Raw genomic sequence first — 22,661 nt, 5'->3', positions numbered from 1 at the left:
CATATATTTGATAGAAAACTTGTCATAAACTAACATTAAAATAAAACCAGTGGCTTTGCTTCCTGCCCAGAGTGCAGAACTAGTGTTATCTTTATCTCATAGAATGAGCCACACAACCAAAATACAGATTAAGTTAGGGCCTATTATAAATTTGATTGGTTTGGAATGGATATTATTGACATAAAGCAAAAGATTGTCCAAGTAAGTGATGATTCTAAAGAAAAAGAACAGATGACACCATCAACAAAAAAGAGGGACAGACATCTTCGCCTTCGGACATTATTTTATACACTGCAGACACTTATCAACATGGGGCAGGGGGTGGGGGCTAGCAGCACATGGAAATGAGTTTGGATAGAAAATTAAGTTCAAAGGTCACACGGCCCGGTCTGAAGGGTAACAGCAGATGAAATGTGGCTATTTGTTTTAAGCCAAGACTGATTTCATCTGGGCTGGAAAAGGTCAATGTGACATGAAAAAGGGATTCGTCTCCACTGAAGCAGGCGCTGCTGCTTAGCTCTCCAGGCGCCTGTGTTTACTTGCGTATTTACACACAGGCTTACTAACTGCGTCATTATTCACTCCGTAACAGCTTCTTCTTCGGCCTGCAAGCTACAACCACATGAGTAAACAATTTGGGTTTTTTGTTTTGTTTTGCTTCTTTTTTTTTCAAAGCCTAAGCACATACCTCATTGGCTATCTGACTGGATTATTGTTTGTGTCGTTTGGTTCTTTTTTTCTGAAGATAATGGAATTAAAAAGCAAAAAGGAAAACTACTGCAGTGTGACTACCACAGACTCAGACACTTATTCAGACCACCATTAAGTACCACAGCGAGATTCAATCTCAAACTCCAGCGCTCTTCCGTGTGATATTCAGCTATTATTACTGGCAAACACTATTTAAAATGAAAATGGTATTGAGCCAGGCCCTAAGCACAGGTTTAGTTTACCCAAGGAAATGTATGTACCTTCTGTTCTTAGCTGCAGTCACACAAAAGGAAAAATAAATAAGGTTTAGAAAGGATCCCGCGCCACGGCCTAGCCTTTAGGGGACTGGGAGTGCGGAGAGGACATTGCGGTCAGAGCAACTTGATTTGTATCTGAGGTCCTGTGGGAAGGGGAATACACCAGGCCAATGCAAGAGAGCTGCCCTTTAGCTAGCTCTGCCGCACCCCAACAATAAGCCGGCAGACTGCTGGATCAGTGAGAGCCATGTTCAGCCCTCAGCTTTAACACAGGATTGGGGGGTGCGCAATTTACAGGACTGTTCTTCTGAACACACAATGCCTTGAAATCAGTTGTGAGTTGTCACTTTTGAGAGAATTCCTTTTAATGGATTTAAATCCTTTGAAATATATAGTATTTTTACACAGAACGTTTCCCTAGAATTAAAATTGGTCATATGGTGATTTACGAACAGGGGACAAAACAGTATTTCCCTTTTTTTACACCTTGCGTTGTAATGAGATTCATATGAAGTACATGTAAGATTTTATTTTATACTTAACTATATTACGACTGTGTTAAACTGCGCTAGTACTATTTCCAATATTAAAAGTATTTTTCCATTATTTTGTAGTTTTTGAATAATGTTTCATTCAAAATAGGTATAAGTTTCCGTTAAGACGTTTACTTTTGTTGCAGGTAATCAAGGCAATGCAAAACGAAGCACTGTACAAAAGGACTACAAGTTGAACGAAAGAGAATGCTACAGATGTGGGAATGATGAAAGGTCAAGGAAAGTTATGGCAGTAACGGAACTAGGCCAGGCTAGAGGAAGAGTGATTTGGCACATTAGACTCCTGGTGGGCCTGTCCTGTCTGAAATATGCAGCTCCACACCCTACCCTTTCCCGGACCAGGCGGACATTAGCAAGTACAGTAATCAAAGACTGTTTAGCATGTTCTAGACCATCCCCCAACCCTAGCAACAACCCACCAACACACACACACACACACACACACACTACTCTAATGTGACGGCGATAAATTTATTGGACACCCATGTTGTGAAACAGGGGGAGTAATTAACAGCACAGACAGGCAACTTGGTGCAATCACCTTGCAGAGCTCAGGTGTCTGAGTATGTGGTCCCTTTCATTTTAATTAAAAGAACGCCACAAGAACACTTTCTCCAAAAGGAACAAAGAAAGGTCAATATCTTCGTCCAAATATACAAATGTCCACCCACTGTGATCAAACTCACTCAGTCGCTATGCTACTTCTGTAATAAATAACAAGCCATAACAAATAGACAGCTAGTTAGCTATAAAGAGTTCTTTACTCATTACTAGCAATAGTGTGACATCATCTGTCACGAACAGCCAAAACAATTAGAGAAAATAGGCAATTGCACTTTAATGACTGCCATCTTAACTGTACACTGTCAGAGAAAAAGGTGCTGTGCAGGTACATTTTTTTATTCATCAAACTACAAACAACGTAAATGTACTCTCAAAAGGACAACAATGGTTTCCAGGTCCAATTGTGTACCTTAAATACATTTTAAGGGTACATATTTGTTATTACGTTATATTATGTTTTAAAACAGAGTAGTAAAATAAAAAGGCTGGAGAAGAGAAGGGTTTGTGGAGCCAATACAACTTAAAAAATATAATTGCAATGGATTATGGCACAATTACGTTGCCTAATTAAAGGTACTCTTGATGTACCCTTGAGGGTACCACCCCAGTGATAAGAGGGGTACCAGAGCCAAGTTAATACTTTTTTTTCTGAGGCTTAACAATACCTTAACACCATAAATGATAACATTACAAGAAAGCTAAAACTGTTCTCAACGTAATTTTCAACCATTTTATTAGTCTATTTATCAATGAAAGGGCAGCTGATGTTTCCAAATGGTACATAAAAAATAAAAACAACAGTGAGAAATCGCAATTTTAAGGAATGTTGCTTACAAAAAAAGTTATACTGTAAGTTCATCATCTATAGGGTAGCTTCTATGGGTCAGTCAAACACACTGGCTGAAAACTGGCTGACCGGACAGAGCTTCCACTTTAACAATGTTCATAAACTGCGGTGAATTTAGAGGTGATGTCCGTGCACATCATATTCCCTCACCTTAGTCTTTGAACAAGGTCACCACAATTCCAATATAATAGCTGCAGAGGTAATCAGAGAGTGTTGATGAAGGAGGCCACAATAATGATATTTTATGTTACTCTTTGCTTTAGCGTTCGAGTCATTAGCTTCATGTTGACATCATTCCATCAGGACCTATTGAAGGCTGGCTGGAAAATCAATAAGAATAAGATTAGCTAGTTCGGATGAGGTTAGGAGGTTAGTGGGCAATGTGCAAGGTTCACAGAGCAACACCTTATGTTTTTTTTTTCCCCCTCAATATGAACACAAGGGGAAAAAGACAAGAACATTGTAAACAATGATGAGTGGTTGTCGTACATGGTGGATTACACCAGGGAGGTGGACAGAGATACAGCTGCTAATGTTACAGTGTGACCAGTGTAATGCTGACCATACATTATGTCTCTTACAGCCAATCTTACAGAGACAGAGATATTATTTCAGTCAAATCTGATTCTGTTTCTGTAACATTGCGCCTTCTGTCGTTTGAGCACTAAGTATATATGAATAGATGAAGAACCAATGTATGCTGATGTGATATGATAGTATTGAAAAAGTATTAGTACTGAACAATATAGCATTTTAAATTATAGCAGAAGTTACATTCAGTACTTTTTAAATAATATTGAACGTAACTGATATCAAAATGCCAAAATGAAAAATGTAAACATTGCTACATCTACTGTATGCTTACTCACATCCTACAGCGGTGAAGCAGCAGTCTATAGAGAGAGATTTTCTGGTTTAAAGACTAGGAAAACGCCCTTCTGATGTACTTTGTAGGTGGGAGGAACTTTTAAAAACTACAAGCATTTGGGACAAATACTTGAGGGTACCCACCCAACAAGCCGGCTAATGCAGAAGGAAGCTAAATAGCTAACTTATCGCTAGGAAGCCAGATAGCTGACGCACTACTGGGAAGCCGAACGTAGCACCTTTATCTGTTGGCCTCTATTTTAGTGCCTATGCTAGCAGTCAAGATTTCTTTATTGCTATGGATTCCCAATGGTTGTATGACATGTTTGCACTATGCATACTGGGTATTGTAGTGAGAGAACATTGATGAATGAAAAAAATCACAAAAAAGATGCTGGGATCAAACTGATGAGGCTAAGGGATATAATGTTACACCACAGAATATTACATAAAATGACATATAGCATATTAAATGCTAGTTAGTCAGTCAAATACAAACACGTACAGAACTGCGTTAAAATGCATTCACACACGCGCGCAAATACACACATATAGAGGCCCATCCCCCAACATACACACAACATGCGACCCCCCGTGCTGGATAAAGTAATCGATTTGAGAGAGGAGATGTGCTTATTTCCCATCTCATGAAGTGGCACTCCAAGTTTGTGTTGGGTATAACTGCATTAGGGGTCCGAGGAGGGATGGCTAATGGTGACCTCCTCATCACTTCATTCCATAGCCAAGAGTCTTTTCATTAAGTGTTTTTGGTGGTTAGTAATGACTTTAGAGCTGCAAATGAAATTACTTTGTGAAGTGGCGGATCTTTCCCATGTTTCCTCTCTTGTTTGTTTGGATTAGAGCAAATGGATCTTTTCCATCAGATGAAATAAAAGTTAAAACACCCTGAAGGAGATGTCATTGCTATGCTGCTGTGGTACCAGTTTCTGAAATGGTATATAGTATAGAGACACTTTAACTTAGTATTTGGCACTAAATCTTTTCATAAGTAAATCCTATGAAGGGTAAAAAAGTATGTAATTTTGGTATTAGAAACTAATATACACAACCTACTTCTTAGCCCTTCAGCTCATGAAATTAAGCAAGTAAACAAATTAAGAAAACATCGTCTGTTTTCAGTTTTAACTCAAACTGATTCTGTTCAGTCAAAAAATGCTTTTCTGTTTTTGAGCCAGCACTGAACCATTTTCATTCTTACTATAAAAAGGTCTTAAATAAACAATAGTTTGCACAGAAATAAACAACGTATTTGCCATGTCAAATCAAAGATGGAACTGTTGGGTCCAAAACAATGCCGGGATTACCTATTTTTGTGTTTAATTGGCCATATTGTCTCTGGAGTTAATTGGTTTCTCTGAGTCCAGGTAGTTACTAAATGTTTTGGCAGCATTAGAACCTCAGCACTTTTCCATTAATGGTGCGTGAAATGAAATGTTTGATACTGCAAATAAAATCAGTGATATTCAAGGATGTTATGGTAGGTAATGCGTCGAAACAGCCATTTAATGGGTCCTGGAAGATTGGGGTAGTGTCAGCCGGAACCGCCCGGGCCCTCTCCTGACATTGCCGCTCGCCTCTTCATTCCCTTAACGACTGTCGGCGCTGATTACACAGCCATCGGCAGGCTTAAAAACTACAGAGACATGCTCTATTAGTAGTCCAATTAGAGTCATTAGCATATTCATCCTCCATTCTGCCCCGATGATTGGGTGACACAAAAATGTAAGAGATTGGTGAGGGACCACAGGCAGATGCCTGTGGTAATGGCGGGCTTAAAAGACCGTGGTCACTCCATTATCAAATGCTTGTTTTTATGTTGTGGAGTTTCGGGGCGAGAGGTTAATGTATTAATCCGCTTAGTCATTGTCACAATGCGCGTTGGTCCTGAATCTGTTCACCTGGCTGCGGTTTTGCATGACTGCGCAGTCCACACACATACGCTACACTTTTACGTAGCTCGTTGAAGTTCAATGGACTTTAAGTGTAAAACACTACCTGGAAGAGAAATACCCATCACCACAGATTTATATGCACACATTTCACAAACAAAAGCATGCTGCTCGCCTTTTGTTTTGTGCTAAAATGTGCATTGAGTAACTGTCCGTTTCCCTCATGTGTGAAAGTTTAGTTCATATTAGCTTTTGACAGTTTTGACATTGATAAATTGCATTCGGAGGTGCTGGCCCGTGTGTGTGTCTGTGGGGGTGTGTGTGTGTGTGTGTGTGTATGCATGAGAGGGGGGTGACTGACAGCTTTTAATGAGAGCAGCTGCGTGACAGTGTCAGGTGCTGATGGAAATGGGGCCTCGTTCTACCTTCGCAAAGGTTACGTCCCTTTTTCTTAACAACACAGTTAACTGTTGATGAGAGAAGCCAGCCTGACAATCATATCTGTCTAATAGATTTTCTCACTTTCAAATGCGATTTGATTTAGACGTCACATATTTACCTTTTGTGCCGCATTTGAACCGTTTGATTTGGAAAGCAGGTTTTTTTGAACAACCTTTTCTATTCCTTTCAAATGTGCTAACAATGGAGATAAACCAATAGAGGAAACTCTTCCTCACAGAGATTAAGCAAGACAAGCTGTTGATATGTATAAGTAATAGAGACAGAATGTGTCATCACACAGCACAAAAAGACTAGGCTAAGGCTCCAATATGTAACTTTTTTTTTTTATTTTTCTTTTCACAATGATTCAGTTGTGACTGGGCATAACTATTCCCCTTTTCTCAAATGATAATCTAATTACATTAAAAACAGCCACTCAATCAAATTATTGTGTTCTGTGTCTACATAAAGCAGCGACATTAATGCAATTTGTGAAGAGCTCGGATGACTAAAGCGGTATGTATTAACAATACCTAATGGGGCTCCCGTAGGTAAATGAATATGCTAACAAGCGGAGAGGTTGCCACTGAATCTAATATCTTTGAGCTGTTTAGTTCCAAACCATACCTTATGAATCAATTGCCTGCGATAGCTGATGCATCTGTCAATTATTAATGAACAGGACAAATACTTCGGCTCAAGTGATAAGAAATGCCCATGCAAGTTATATAAGATTCTTACACTTCACGACCATTGCACATTGTCATAAACAAAACTCAGTATACAGGTCTATTAACATAGCACTGAGCAATTACAGTATGTAAAGAAAACACTACATTTTCCCATTTGGCCATTTTATCTTGATTAAGAGGCAAAAAATAAAGCTTACACATGACTTATACACAATTACACAACGTGTCTGGTGATATTAATGGAGATCTCCAAGGATGCATACATCTCCTCCAAAAGCGAGCAGCAATCTTGAGTTAAATTATGCTAACGCATATTTCACCCTATCAGGCCTTTCCATGAGGGGTACGAACCGGTGAACTTGAAACATAAACGATAGGGCAAATTATTATAAAGGGCTAATATCAAAGAATGGCCTGGTGGGCCAAGGTTATCCTCCCGTACTGCAACAATGGATCAAAGAGAAGATGCTCTCCCAGGCTGACATGATGGCCTGATGAAGGCGTAGAATAATACAATATGTCAGGCGAGTTGAAGTATGCAATGCTTTGAAATTGAATGTCCGGACATGTTCTGCTGCTTCCCTCATGTTTCATCCTCGGACCTGCAGTATCAAAAGCACTGTATTTGTCTTTATTGGAAGAGAGAGGAAAAAAAGATGCTGGCTTTGCAGAAACTTTCCTCCTAAATTGGTCGTGGAAGTCCATTCGGAAGTCAAGCTCATGCCGAACCTCAAGGGCAAGTCCTGCGCCTGTGACACATTATCATTCTCTCTTGTTTTATGTGCCTGTATGTCTTCACAGATGCTTCTTTTGCTATGAACTGCAGCTTATAATAGCACAGAGCAAAACAGCAGAGTGTATGCCTAGCAAAACATTTGGCTTTTGGCATGAATTGACATATGCTTACATACTGCAGGTCTAATAACCTCAGATCTATGAATCTTCAAATTGAAGAATATTTTGCCCTAAACTACCCAGTATATCCTGAATGCAGAGATGTTAACCCATAGATGCGGCCTGCTCTTTGTCATTGTGGTATTCTGCACTATTACAAAGCAATCACACATATGTCATGTGATATGGATAGTATGTCAGCATTGGTTTAAGAAAAAGACATGTCATTTAACCTATGGCACATATTCTACAACACTCACCCCCACTATTGCCCTGCCATCCAAAGCCTATATGGAGCCTTCATATTAAAAGTATGGTGAGGTCCAACATTAATTTGGTTTATGTTTGACAAGAGGTGCCTCTCGTACCTACGAGGGCACACTTAGAGACCTTTTCATTTTCCTGCACATGTCAGTCATTTAAGATTGAGCTGCCTCTGTGGCTGGACAGAAAAAAACAAAACATATATTTATATTATTTGCAGCATCTGCAAAGTGCTGGTGACCACAGACAAGTCAGAAACATTTGAATAGAGAACATACTTTTCAATCTCTCCATATAGCTATCTATGTTTTTTATTCAGGTAAGATTTGAGGGTATAATACTGGTTTTACATATTTCCTTTAGTACAAAAAAAAACATTCCTTGCAAAATGCTAATTAGAAACACACTTGGCTATTCTAAGGCTAGACTGCCTTTGAAACTAACTCTATGCATGACAATCGAGCTGGCTTTCCATTTTATCTTTTCTCTAGCCATGTAGTCTTTATGATCGCATTCATGCATAAATTTTCTTATATAATATTGTACTGAAGATCAACCAAGATGGGAGGAACACTTACGGTGTGTTTTGTGTCTATCTTGATGTTTAGAATATATGTGTGCTTTGTAACAGCCTTAGAAGCAGAAACATGCCATTGAAAAATCTAGTTATGGGTGGTTCAAAAATGATTGTAAGTGAAGTCATGTATGCTAAGTTGGAGGAATAATTTAAAAATACACAGTACTGGGCAAAAGTCAGAGACCACCCATTAATTTATTTAATTTCCAGACAAAATGGCCATTAACTTGTGTGAATGAAGTTATTCATCTTTCAGCGTGAGACAAGCAGAAAATATTCATTTAACAAAGAAAAAAATACTCAGAAGACTTAACAGCTAAATAACATGTCTTTCAGCATTTGGTGTGACCACTCTTTGCCTCTATTAGCTTCCATTTTTACCGGCGATTTTTCAATAAAAATCCGCAGGGATTATTCCATTTTTCTTGTAAACAACTCCAAACTTCAGTTTTACAAGTTGATTGCTTTTTCTGCTTTCTCATAACCCAAGTAATCTTTTTTTGTCTATTTTCTGTTCTCAGTAACAGTTTCTCAACAGCTACACATCCTTTCTCACCCACAGCATTGAGCTGTCTATGCAAGTTTGAAAGTACTGTTTATCTGAGGGTGACAGTTTTGGTCATCTACCAGACCTTGCATGGTTGTTAGGAATCTCATTTTTTGTGTGTCTTTCATTCATTATTTGAATAACAGCTTAGGAAACTCCTATTTTTTTCCTTATTTTCCTTTGACTTTTCTTCTTCTGCTTTATCTTATATCCAATAATCTCCTCAGAATTATCTCCTGCAGCCATTTTAGATGCACATGAGAAAGAAATCTGAAGGCAGATAATGAAAGAAACTGACAAAGATAATGTCAGTGACACCTTTGGGACGTTAGTTTTAAGATTGGAAGGGCGGAAGAGTTAAAGTGACAGTAGGTGCACAGAAGTAGTGGACAAGAGTGGACAAATTAAATACCGATATACTGAATATCATAGATTCTATATATTATGAATTAATGTTAGAGGCATTTGTATAATTTTCAGTTAAATATGTTTATAACCTTTGTATTCTGTTACTGAAAAATGAATAACTTGTACATAATGACATTTTTGACCAGAAATTAAATAAACAAAGAGTGATCTCTAACTTTTGCATTGTACTATATATCATCCTTCCAAACAAGTCTTGTGCAAAATTTGATTTCTAAGCTACAGGTGTTCAGACCAGATTATAGAAAGCTAATGTATATCATTCTCACTGCAAAACAAGTTGATGATGAATTGCATTTTGATCCAATTTAACGGCAACATTAATTTTGCCTTTATTATGTTACTGTCCTATTTTTAATTAGAGGAGTTTGAACATTTACAGTGATCCAACTTTTACTGGCAGTATGACTTTTTTTCATACCACTCACAGTTATAATTTTTCCCCTAATAAATGGCAAATTTTCCACACTGTTCCACATTACAATTAGATAGTTTGGGATGTCCAACAGACATAGGTTCATACTGTCAGTTAGAGATGTCACTAAACCATTATAATATGCACTATTATAGTACACCTATTAATACATTTCTTCCTTGTATATATTGTGAACAATCTCAAATGCAGCATTACAGAAATATTTTACTGGTTGCTGCTTTTGTGTTGTGACCTTAAGACCAAATGTTTCATTGCGGTGTATTTTCCACAATGTTTCTAACAAAGCAGTTCTTTTTTCATGTTTAATTACATTATACTATTGTGTTTGTGCTTAATGGATTTCCTTTAATGTTGTTTTGCTGTAATGTTTTGGGTGCTTCACTGTCGTCTTATGACTCTGTGGGTCACTATAGCTTAAAAGCTGAAGCCTGGAAAGGCTGCAGGTCATACACACTTGTATTAACTAGTAAACATGCAGGCAGCAAAGCCACAATGAGTCTGTTCTTTGTGATAAATATTCACTCACTGATGACTGGCCTTGATAACCAATGTGTCTTCAGAGGTTATCTACTGGGCTGTCGCATTTGGATACTTTTATCGCAGTTTATCTTTTATCAGTTTGGCTAGTGGCTACACATAGAAATCACAGCGAGAGCAAAGATTGTTTCTCTCTTGTCATAAAAAAAGAGTTAAGCTCCAGTTAAGAGAATCGATGCAACTTGCCATAACCTTTTCGTATCTCAGTTAAGGTGAAATGACCATGCGTTGCTCTTCCCCAAGTCATATATTCAGTAAATGTTAATAGTGAATTTTGAGAGCAATGCAAATCTAGATGAGAGCTCTCCATCTAGGCTTGTCTAGCATGATTCTGTTGTATTAAGAAAATGTCAATGGTACCCAGCTAAGATCCCTTGATAATGTCAATATTCACCTATGTATAGTCTCCTCTTTGCCAAACATGATGAGGTTGCATTGTTTGTATTTTCTATGGGGTTAGCTGAAAATTACCTTCCATATATCTAAGAACACTAATAAGCTTCATCTCAGACTGAAAAGTCTGCCTGCATTGATTATGCTTGTCAAAAAATAAGTGGATTAAGACACATATAGAAATAAAATAAAGGTCTTTGTCATCACCAACACTGGGGTTACATGATGACACCCCTAATTAACGAAACCCTCTGTCTGAATTTAGAATGTGTCGTCCGATGGCTTTGCAGGCAACGCTGCAGATTTATTCCCTCCCCTCGCATCCCTCTTCGGCAATTAGACCTGTGAAGGTGGCACCCCCTTTGAAAGAGGCTTTTAGATTAATCATATTATCTGTAGCTTCTGAAACACGAAGCCTTCTTGACCTCCCCCTTCCATAAGAATCCATTATCTTAAACTATCACAGTAATCCTGGCTTTGGGAGGGGGAGTGAGGGGAGGCAGAATCAAGCCTAATAGATGGCAAATAAGATTAATCTATGATCTAAGTGCCGATTACACTTGGACCTGCCCTTGAACACTCAGGTGTAACCTTGAGATCTGCATCCACTCTGGGCCAGCAATTGGATTGAAAGCCCCCGGAGGGCCGGCGGATGGAGGAGAGACCCTTTGCCAAGACCTCACCCCAGAGAGATCAAAGGCCAAGCGGCTTAACCCTCACCAAACCCCGAAAGGTGTTAAATATCTCCAGCTAATGGCAAAACACACAGCTGTCTAAAGGCAAGTTCAAAGACCTCCCTCTAATGTCTTTTCTGACAAATATATCAAATCATTATCAGGGCTGAAGACAGCCTCGTGCATGTCTTGTTTTGTTTACTGCATAATTTCTTGACTGTATAAAAAATCTAAATGCAACTTATGCAAAAATGAACAGGGATTAAATAAGGTAGATGAGGTATACGTCTTGTCAATCAGATTTGCATGTACACAAGAGGCATGGCTATACAACATGTTACATTCTTTGACCTTACTGATACCTTACTTGTTTCAACCTTCCATACAACTTCTTTGCCTAACAGATTCAGAGTGCCTGTTTCAAAATTCGGAGTCCCTATCTGACACTAAATAATTGCCCTGAAATGGTGGGTGCGTTTAACATATTACAATCGATAGTTAGTGGGTGTCTCTCACTCAAAGTTCACGTTCACCCCCTCCTCCCCAACACTCCAGATCACCAGAGGCACCCAGACTGGCGGATCGATGCTCTCTTCAGTTTGACTCTGAAGCGGAGTATTTGATTAATCTGCTCGGGCAGTGGGCAAAGAAGCCCTCCGCACAACAGCAGACAGCTTCATGCCATTAGGATGGCTAAAGTAATGAAATTTCATTTAATTTGTCAGGAAGAAAGTGCTAATGTTAAAAAGCTTTTGGATAATAAAAAAGGGAGAAAAAAAAGTCAGGGGAGATCTGAGGGAAAGCTTTAAGTAATTACTCCAAGTGTCTCAGGTCCAGGCGCTAGAATATTTACATTACTGTCATGGAGGTCTTAGGAGTAATTAAATTAGCGTGGCACTTAAGTTCTTTATTTCAGAGGGTTTTCTCCCCTGCCTTGAATGTATATTAACTGTGCTCACTTTGAGTAAAGAGGCTAACAGACAGAGACAAAGGCTTTGTCCCCTGTGATAAATTCAGTGCAGTGGCACGGCCGCAGCATGCTGTTTTAATGGAGGTGCTGTTCTATGGCTGTCTCAGTCATTCATCTCTTAAACCTAAAATTTACTAAAAGTTAGTTTACTTTGGCAAAATTCAGAACAATCCCTACTTAATCTGATCTACACTCTTAAAAAAGAAGGTTCTTCAGAAGTTCTTTCATAAAGACAATGGTTCTATGTAGAACCTTTTTGAAAATATATATATAATGGTTCTATATAGCACCTAAAAAAGTGTCAAGCTTGTAACAATAGAAGAATGCTTTTGGGTGCTACATAGAACCATTTTCAAAAAGGTCACATAGCACCATATACAGCACATGCTCCATCAATCTGAAGAACCCTTTGATGATTTAAAGAACCCTTTAATCATGCATATGGTTCACTGAGTGTTCATGGTTCTATACAGAGCCACTGTCTTTACTAAAGAACTTTTGAAGAACCATCTTTTTTAAGAGTGTAGTATAATTCATTATAACAACATTTGCGTGCACGACACTCTTAAATAATATGGCTCTTCTAGGGTTCTTTAGCAAAGAAAATAGTTCTGTAAAGAACCATGAACCCCTTAAAAGAGCCCCCTTCGAGTGATTAAAGGGTTCTTTGCATCATGAAAGCGTTCCTCAGAATGTGCTGTAGATGGTTCTATATAGAACCTTTCTGAAAAGGGTTCTATATAGCACTCAAAAGGGTTCTGCTATTGCTACAATGTCAAGCCCTTTAAGTGCTATACAGAATCCTTCTCAAAAAGGCTCTATATAGAACCATCTACAGCATATTCTACACCAATCTGAAGAAAGAACCCTTTAATTACGCAAAAGGATCTTTAAGTGTTTAAGGTTCCTTATAGAACCATTTTCTTTACTAAAGAACCCTAGAAGAACCATCTTCCTTTTAAGAGTGTATCAATAGAATGTCAAAGGGCCCCTACACTACATTTTTCTCATATTTCATTTTTTCTCTTGGGGTCGACTTATAATATTTGTGTAGTTTTATGAGCCAAAAAGATCATAATGTACCATATATGTACTGGACTGGGGAGTGATTGGTATAGTTTGAAACTTTAATGATGTTTACATACTACATCAAAGTCTCATTTAGCAAGGGAAATTCAGTTTTCTACGACACTGGCCCTTTAAGGGGGTGCCCATTTCCTTTTATTTGTTTAATGTGACATATTTAGGCCCAGTCCCTCTACACAAGCCCAGTTAAAATCTATTAAGTTTGGAATAGATATAACAGTCATTTACCTTTTGAGAATCTGCCCTATAAATGGAGCAGCCAGTCAGTGAAAATCACCAGCGTCACCTTTTGATTGTGATCAAACATTCCAAAAGACAGTGTAGCTGAAGCTTCAACGCCACTTTTGGTTTATGTTTCAAGTGAGGAGCGCTGGAGCTGTTAGGTCTTAAGAACAAAATAACGATAAATCCGAAGGTGGCTGTGTAAAAGCTGACATCTCTATCAGGGTATATCAGCATCCTTCCCCACTCCACACAGGCCCTCGCTAAGATAGATGAGTGAAATGGCCTGGAAATGTATCTGACCGCTGGCTTACTCTAATGAATAACCTCCACTTTGGGTCCTGCAATGTAAGCAGAAAGTCCAGCTCTCAGGCGCTCCGAGGCCCTGTCATGAATCTAACCCGACAGCCGACATAATATCGGGGCGACAACACTTGTATGACTTCCATTTTCTTTGCTTTCTATTGATTTTCACTTAATAACTAGGGGGGGGAAATACTAAACGTCTGTGCTGAGTACCTAATAAATCCTGTCTGAGCTTTTTTATTGAGGAGAATTTAATAAAAGCAACGGGCCGGGCATGGGGATTTGTCTCTGGCTTGAGAGGACAAAAAAAAGGGGAGGAGAGAAGAAGTAGAGACAGAGAGAGCAAGAGAGAGAGAGAGAGAAGTGCAGAAAAGCGTGAGCCCACATCCTCATTAACTCTGCTGATATCGCTAGAGGATCTGAAGAAGTATATGGTGCAATTTGCCCAAAGGTTAAACCACATCTTGTGTGGCAAGTGTTTGATGTTATCTAAATGATGTACACATGCTTTACGCAGCCAGTGATAAACATTGGGCTAACCTTTCAGAGAAACTGTAAAGGAACGCTTAAACGGGTAATAATTATCTGTTACTCCTTTTTTCCGAAAGGCAGGATGAAGAATTGTGGGCATTTTGAGGACTCAAGCTTAAAACCTCAAATGTTTCTGGCTCTTCCACTCTGCAAGTGTGCCATAGCATCTCTGCCTGGAACCAGGGATGGATTTAGTGAATTTGGGCTCTAGGCAAAACGCCACTGTCTAGTAATACAACTGTCTACACTGCCTACAAAAAATGTTGTCTTGGCTCTTTTGCTGCCCTGTTGTGGCTCCACAGCAGAAATAGATTTTTTAGGTAAAAATAAAATAATCCTTTTTTGCAGTAAAATAAAGCTCCGCTGATCGTTGTAACACAGTTTTAGCAATAAATGGTCTCAAATGCTGGAGTTAATGTAGGCTACACCTGCTAATTCACCAACCTTTGACCTTAAAGGTTGGCACACAGACTGCTGGTCACCATAGCAATGCAGACAACAAACTTGCCTAGCTAGTAGCTAATGAAAAGGCTAACGAAAAAAAATTAAGACGAACATCGATAATTCAGAGAATAGCCTTATTTGCATTAATAAGCACTCCAGCTGGTTTAATCTGCAAGGAGAAACTGTCAAACACTAAAAAGTCGCAAAGCTGAAGTCAGCTTCTTGTTCACCAGCTTTTCGTTCGAATTTTCCTGTTTGACCTTAAATAGTGCAGCAGTTACATTCTGGTGCTTCAGGCACCATTTACGGTGGACAGGAAAATTCGAATAAGAATCGAATCAAGAATGAGAAGCTGACTTCAGCCTTGTAAAATTTTTGAGAGAAAATTTACAATAAACTACTCTACTTTTTGCAGAAATGTTTCCTGCTGCAGATGTGAGAAAAGCGGCTACAGCTGAGCTAAAGCTTAAAGCAGAGCAAAGTAAGTCTGCGATGTCATTTATATTTTTTTAGTCTATACTAGCACATCAGCACATACTGAGACATATTTACAGCCAAGACGGTAATATGTGCATAAAATGTGGCTATCAAGGTGGTTAGATTTTTGTTGAAAGGCCAAAATGGCTCTTCTTAACCTTTGGGTTGCCAACCCCTGGCCTAGTCAAAGACCACCCCTGCATGGAACACAACAGATACATTAACATGCATTAAAATTAAGAATACTTTTTTTTGTTATGATGACATGAAGTCTGCCTGAAAAGCAGCAAACGAATGTGAATTTGAGTTTAAGCATTACTTCTGCTACATGCACAATGTGCAAACGGCAAGCTTTCAATTGAGGGGAAAAAGTCCAAAATAAAAAGTCAAGATTTCCAAAAATAAAACATATTCCTTCAGGCTACTATCAACATACACATATTTGCCTCCTTCCGTCTGCTTTGCCAACCATCAAAACACTCAATTTAATTCAAAAATGAAAAAAAAAAACCATGCATGGACTGTGGGAATGTAATGAGAGATGTCCACCTCTGTAACATCACGATTAGGACTCAGTGGCATGGATTCATTTACAATATGGAGTGATGCTTCGTTAGTGGTGGCTTCACCCCCAGGTATTCTCTATTCTAACTGTGTACTCATAAATTTCTTCGTGAATATGTAAAAAGTTTTAATGCACAGACATTAATGTACAGTCGCCCGGAGCAGATAGTGTTTGCAGCGAAGGTCCAGTCTTGGGCTAATTGGATGCCCTCTGGTTAGACTGAGTTCACAATCCTCTGTAAAAGCCCTTAATGTCAATACTCTAAAGTAATATTCCAGATCTCTGGATTATAATTTGCTTTCTATATTATACTGCGCTAATTCAAAAAACATACCAATGTGCCTGGAAGTAAGTTCACTTCATGCTCTGCATTTGGGCATATGACCTCATCCCACTGAACGGATAACACTGACATAGGTTGAGGCATCTGTGCTTCATCTAAAATAATTCCTGGGAGTTCTGTCTATAAAACACTTATCTGTGTTTCAGCTTTTTTTCTGGTCCTGAGAACATAGTGGTAGAACTAGACAGAGAGGAAGAGTGCTTTCCTTGCTTCCTGTCAATTAGCCTATTGGAGTTGCCAAAATTCCATGAGCCAATATAGCTGGCTAGCTAGCTTGCTTGTTTTGGTGATCGCTTGTCAAAAGCAACACAACAAGAAGTCAAGAATTATCGTTTTTGTTTTTGGACTTTAATTACACCTGTTTAGCTGTAGCCCTGTGATGAACTGGTGACCTGTCCAGGGTGTATCCTGCCTTCCGCCCAATAGGCTCCAGCACCCCCCATGACCCAGAAGGATAAGGGTTTAAATGCTATGTGTGTGTACATGTGTGTGTGTTTAGCTACATTGTGAGCTATACAATGAACTTGCATTTATTGTTTGTAATCAAAAGCTTTAAATCTACACGTCTTCCCTGTTTGTTTCAATGTCAAAAAGTGATAAAAACAATACAATAATGTAAGGAAAAATATCCTTGCTGCAAAACAATACTATATCGTTGATTGGAGTGTAGCGATTTCAGCCTGCCCCCATTATTACGGGTTTATGGATTTTTACGCACTTTAACATCTCAAAGTACTTACAGCGTAGAACAAATAAAAATTTGGAGATAAAAAGAAATCATGGAGTCGTTACAACAAAAGCCTGCTTACCTGCTTGCTTTGACCAGTGTTAAGGTGCTGTCCTGTGAGCTAAGCTGTTGACTCTTAGAAACTTGTCTCCTATTCTGTTGGGGCTTTGGGTCTGCCAGGCCACTTACCCTCTGAGTTTCCCCCCAAGTTTCCAAGTGCCTTTTGAGGGTGTAGGAAACTGTACTCACTGTCACCCTGGCTTTCTTTACACCCTCTGGTTGTTTACCACTTACCCTTGTATCATTTTAGGTTATTCAGTGTATTTCAAACTGCTTAAATAAAAACTGGAAAAATGTGTGTTTTTTAAATGTTTTGGCCATTAGTGTACCTCCTCTTCTACTTAAAAATAAAATTGGTATGGATTAAAAGTTTAGAATCTGTATTTTCAACCTGATTTCTCCAGATGTTACAATGAGCTACAAGTGAGAAATAAATAATATGGAATTATAGCATGCTTTCTGTGACTTCTAAAAAATATAAAAAGCTCTCTATCCAGACTGGACTACATTGTAGCATCACTGCAGTAGAAGAACCAAGTGATGCCATTTTTCTGCTGAAGGAAAACAATGAAAATGTCCAAGTACCCTATTTTTGACATTTTTTTTTTTTATCATTGGCTTTTCTGCACAACACATAGATTCTGTTGACTATCAGAGTCTCCGTGTTCATTATGGAACGCCTCTCATGATCCTATTATATTTTTGAATAAAATCCTCCCACAATTATTTTGTCCTGTTTCACTCTGAAATATGTCACGTTTAGGAAAAAAATATGTTCTCATTTCCAATTCTCATTTACTTTAAGTGGCCAATGAAAGCAGCCTACATTGTCAGTAACATACCTATATTCACTCATGTTCAGTGTAACTGAACAGGATGTGACATCACTGTCAACATATAATCAAAAGTCAGTTAGCATTACACTGACTGTACTTTGTGATCTAGAAAGAAAAGGGACAATCCTTTACCAACTATCAATGACTAGACATACCATTAGAAAAAAGCTCTTTGCAATGCCTCCACAAAGAAATTATACATGAACAACACTTCTCCTGGTCCTGGATTGCTAACAGGCTATGATGACCTCATGGTGACACAGACATTAATATAGAGGCGCATGCTGCTCTTCTCGTCTGTCCAATATTGTGGGAAATGCCTCTGTTTGAAGAGAAAGGTCACCTCTCATATTTTCTACCATAAACTCCTCCTCCTTAGCATTTCCAGCTATTGTTTGTCAGGCTCTACTCGAACAGAGATCAATAGCAATAATTCGCTTGGCAATTAGCAGCTTGCCTGTTTTAACAGCACATTGTGTGTGCTTCACAGAGAGGGCGCTGGAATAGATTTAAGTGCGCTAAATAAAGGTCTTACATTCTTAGTTCTCTGTCCCCTGGTAGCTTTCAACAACAATTCTGGATATATCAATCTACTGCATTGTTGATATTACTGTCCTGCTTTGATAATATGAAGCAGAGCCGGGGTCAATGATATGTTGACTCAGGTGATGAATTACAATGCATTTTATTGACTAAAACCCATTTATGTATTTCTGTGAAGATGTGAGTAATGAATTGAACATGAATGGAACAGACATGTATATGCCAGGCAAACAAGGTGTGCTGTTTTATCTGGCTTACTTTCAGGCACACCTTTTGCTCTGCTCTTATAGGTTGACAGATGATAAGAGATGGGTCTGACCTATAATCATTTTATCAATTTTATCTTGTCTACGCTCAGTAAATCCAAGTGCATTGTCCTGTGCACAGCTTAGCGCAAGGTTAAAGCTCTACGAATAGTCTTTTTACACTAAACACAGAATTGAAGAGTGGGAAATCATATATCCTCTTCCCTTAAATGTTATCAGTCAGTCTAGACAAGTTTGGTATTTGGTTTTGGAGCAATAATGTAGTTAACAAGTAATGGGAGCTTTCACCCCATTAATTAGCACTGTGTAAACTATATAAATATATATATATGATATAAGCTAGTCACCTGTTACATCTACTACGAGAAGGTGTGTTTTTTTGTTGAAGGAACAGAAAGGGGTTTCATAAGACTGTCTAGTGAAATTAAACAACTATGATGGTGTGGACTGGACTCAATGGCAGCTTGATCACAGATATCTAAAGGCCACTGTGCATGATTTAATGCTTAAAATTCACTTAACGACCAATGCAAAACATCAAAGGTTGAAGGTTTAAAGTGTATTAAAGTGTATTATTACAGGGCCTCTATCAACCTCTATTTTGAAAAAGTTGTGTAATGTAGTATGTCAACACTGTTAAAGTATCATAACATGTATATATATATATATTACATATGTAATATACATGTATATATATATATATTAAACATATATATATACATTACACACACACACACACACACTAATTCAGCCTATAGCATTTATATATTTCTAGATTTATAGTCTTAAAGGCACAGTAACACAATCAGCCTGTTCTAAGGGATAAAAAGAGGTTGGAAACTGATCATGTAAAATTAATTATGACTGTTTCTGGTACATTTATGTCAAAAGTGGATATGAGGGGACAAAATTAAAATGCAGGAAAAAGTGTAGTGGCCCTTTAGTAACACACTGCTTATATGAAACAATTTATTGCATTAACCTGAGTCTGCACAATTCATCAAAACGCAACGGGGATGAGTTTACAATTATATATGTATAAGTCACATTTATCAAACACGAAAAAGATGATTATGCAGACTCCGACAGCCAGCTAGTAAAGCAAAAGCAACCATCTGTCCAGTCCACACTGTTTAGCTCTCATTCTGTATGCTTTTCAGGTAGGAACAGCAGCTCTTTTGCTTTCAAATTAAACAGTTTCAGGTTTAAAATGTGACAGCACCAACACCATATCTGTTTACTGCAACAAAATCAAAGTGCCAGCACCAACACCATATCTGTTTATTGCAACAAAATCACCATAATCAAGATTTTACCCCTGCTGGTGTCATGTAAAATGCCTAGTTATCATCATGACTGTAGTCTACAGAGAGTGTTAATATAATACCGTAGTTACACTGCAACTACTAGCATAACATATAGTTCACAATGGATAGGAAGTGGAAATGTGTGAGTGGATCTCAATGGAGTTTACACTTCAGTAACAGGTACGTAGAGAAAAACACTGGAAGCGTAAAAAAATGTGGCGAGACAAAAGAGCTAGAGTTCTGACGGACGTAACACAAATCTAGTGGAGTTGTTGTGGACACATAAAAATGGTGGAGTACCTCTGTTCTGTCAGACAGCTGGTTGAAAAACAGTGTTTATTTACCTTTACATGTAGAGCAGGGGTTTCAAACTACCAGCGCAGAGACAACTTCATGTGGCCCCTCACATATTTGCGAATAAAAAATTCCAGAAATCCAGTCTGCATAACTTTTTTTTTTATTTTTATTTAACATTGTTCCAAATACTGATATCTGACAGGTCAATCTCCTTAACTCCCAGTGTCTGTGGCCGAGTGTCTTATGTGTCTCAGTGTCTTGTCTAACCTAAGCTATATAAAATCAGCTTAGGCTAGCACTGAATGATTTGGGCAAAATTGCGATTTTTCTGACCAATACAATGAGTACATTTTAAACTGTACATATTTTCTATAAGGTCAAGGTCACTTTTTTGGTTATGACTACCAGTATATTCACTTTTTTCTGGCTCAAAGCTTGACTGCTGAACATAGTTTGCCAAACTGTCAGGTAAATGTCAGTAGTTGTGCTATTTTGCTTACAGCCAGAAACATGCTTCATGCAAGCACACTAACGCAGATGCTTCAATCTACACAGACACGGTTTTGCGCCTCGTTGCATTCTAAAATGTGTCATGACGCAATTCATAACGCAATGTAAGCACAAGCTGCATTCTGACAATTACAGCAAGGTGCTCTAAAAAACAGCCAAGCCTGGCCAAGCTGTGTTGCACCATCAGTGCTTTCGCCGTGTCAAGTGTCAGAACTTGTTGTTGTGGCTGTTAGAATAACAGCAGATTCCATTCTGATTTGTTCTCTAGCTTGCACTGAATTGTTTCTAGACTAAGTCTACACACACCGTGTAACTGTAGACAGTTGTGTGAGTGTATGTACCACAATGTGTGGTATATGGTTCTATATAGCAGGGTTTCTCAACCTGTGGGCCATGGACCGCCAGTGGACCGTGAAGCACCCTGTAGTGGTCCACAGGCCTGCATTCTGGGGAGGCAGTAGTTTTTAATAAGCCCGTAAAAACATAAGTAGGAAAAAGATTGACTTAATAATTAAGAATTGAAGAATCAAACGTTTACAAATTGTAACTAATATTTGTACAAATAAAAAAAACTGCAGGAGTAAGCTCATCCAAACCCTGATTTTTTAGCTATCACACAACAGAGGAAATGCCTACAACCACAAAAGAGAGAAAACTGTAAAAAACAAAAAATATTCACCCATAGGCCAAATGTCATGTCTCAGTTTGAAAATAATCAAAGCAATGTAACATTTACTGTGGTTGGCATAAATCATCAATATAATAGAGGCTTTTGACTGTCACGAAATGACACAGGGGCCAGAGTGAGACTTGTTTTCAGACTGGATTTCCATGTAGAACAGTCAAACCTGTGACCGTACTTTCTGTGTTACACAGAAAATAAAAAGAAATAATAGCCAAAAGCAGTCAAATCAATTGTTTATTGTATTGCTGAAAATTGCTAATAACTTATTACTATAGTTAGCTAAAGGCTAAATTAGCAGAGAAAGGTATTAGCAAGGCTGGTTAATCCCTCTGTCAGCTATTTATGTTAGCTATTTTTTCTAAAATCTGGTCATTTTTGTCTTCTCCTATGACCATTCGTATTTATTTGCAGGAGTGAGAGGCATAATGATTTCTGGGGACTAAAAATTACTGTCTGTAATTGTAGCTTATTTAAAAAGAAATCAATGTTCCCTCTGCAAACACTGTAATAAAAGTCTTACTTTGTTGTTAAGTTTAGGTTGGAAACAAAAGGATTAAAATGTTGGAACACTAAAAGAAAAGGCTTCTGTAATGGATATCACCACCAGGGGTTAAGGAATACTTGTCAATGAACATCGAACTGTTGTCAATAAACATCGTTCGTCACTGCATACAAACACAAGTTATGACTGTACTTTGCACAGCAACGTCCAGAGACACCATGGACTTCTCTGGACTTGAGCTCATCTGAAGCCATCTTCTATTGTGGTATGATGAGTCAAATAGATTGTTCATGCAAATAATGGATGTAGTGCTCTCCAGGCTAAAGAAGAAAAGGACCAACTAGAATGTTACCAGTATAAAGTTCAAAAGCCAGGGGCCGTCACTGTATTGGG

This window comes from Colossoma macropomum, unplaced genomic scaffold (assembly GCF_904425465.1).
Source record: "Colossoma macropomum unplaced genomic scaffold, Colossoma_macropomum, whole genome shotgun sequence".
Lineage (NCBI taxonomy): Eukaryota > Metazoa > Chordata > Actinopteri > Characiformes > Serrasalmidae > Colossoma > Colossoma macropomum.
This window is presented reverse-complemented; position numbering follows the sequence as displayed.